Source organism: Eretmochelys imbricata, chromosome 5, assembly GCF_965152235.1.
Source record: "Eretmochelys imbricata isolate rEreImb1 chromosome 5, rEreImb1.hap1, whole genome shotgun sequence".
Taxonomy (NCBI): Eukaryota; Metazoa; Chordata; order Testudines; family Cheloniidae; genus Eretmochelys; species Eretmochelys imbricata.
The window spans coordinates 103,519,989-103,521,544 of NC_135576.1; positions in this window are offsets into that span (position 1 = coordinate 103,519,989).

Below are 1,556 nucleotides of genomic sequence, written 5' to 3' on the forward strand. Positions count from 1 at the left end.
ACTGAATTTCATCTGCCATTTTCTTGCCCAGTCACCCAGTTTTGAGAGATCCTTTTGCAGCTCTTCACAGTCTACCTGGGTTCAACTATCTTTAGTAATTTTGTATCATCTGCAAGTTTTGCCACCTCACTGTTTACCCCTTTTTCCAGATCATTTATGAATATATTGAATAGGACTGGTTCCAGAACAGACCCCTGGGGGACACCACGATTTACTTCTCTCCATTCTGAAAACTGACCAGTTATACCTACCCTTTGTTTCCTATCTTTTAACCAGTTACCAATCCACAAGAGCACCTTCCCTCTTATCCCATGGCAGCTTACTTTGCATAAGAGCCTTTGGTGAGGGACCTTGTCAAAGGCTTTCTGAAAATCTAAGTACACTATATCCACTGGATCCCCTTGGTCCACATGCTTGTTGACCCCCTCAAAGAATTCTGGTAAATTGGTAAGGCATGATTTCCCTTTACTAAAACCATGTTGTCTCTTCCTCAACAAAAAGAAAAGGAGTACTTGTGGCACCTTAGAGACTAACAAATTTATTTGAACATAAGCTTTCGTGAGCTACAGCTCATTTCATTGGATGCATCCTCTGGCAAAGAGTTGGATCTGATGAAGTGAGCTGTAGCTCACAAAAGCTTATGTTCAAATAAATGTTAGTCTCTAAGGTGCCACAAGTAATTCCTTTTCTTTTTGCAAATACAGGCTAACAGAGCTGCTACTCTGAGTCCTCAACAAAGTACGTCTGACAAGATATTACATCATCCACCCTGTCTCTCTAATATCCTGGGAAAACTACAACTATACTGCATACGTAATTGAATCAGGGACGATTTGAGAGTCCTGACTGGCTTCATTGGAGTAGTTCCAGAGCATCACCCAGTGACTCAGTGACAACTGGTGGTAGCTCTGGGATCCCCATCCTGGGTCTCCAGTTATGAAGGACACGGGTCATAGCATAGGTGCAGGCAGATGAAGCAGCCTTACCTGCCCCAGAGGTCTCAGCCAAAGTCACACAACCCTATTCCCATCACGAGATATTGGTGCAGCACACAGGGAAACCAAGGCACACACAGGTTTCAGAGTAACAGCCGTGTTAGTCTGTATTCGCAAAAAGAAAAGGAGGACTTGTGGCACCTTAGAGACTAACCAATTTATTTGAGCATGAGCTTTCGTGAGCTACAGCTCACTTCATCAGATGCATACCGTGGAAACACACAGTATTCATGCAAAAATATTAAAACTCACATTGGCTCAACAGTAAGACTCACATACAACACAACATGGGAAAATCCCCACTTAGTCACAATGTCCATGAAAGCAAAACACTGGAGTAGATCATGCAGAATCAACTTCAGATTATCAATTACATAAAACTGAAGAGTTAAACCAGCAACCAGTCCCTCACCTGCAATAAGTAAGGTAGCCCTTCATCTTAAATTAATAAAAAAAATTAATCCCGTATGCAGACAGAATCACCACAACACAATCTTTTTTGCTTTTACGGCTGCAAAAATATCAATCAATTCTGTGAAGTCCAACTGCTTACCAACTGGA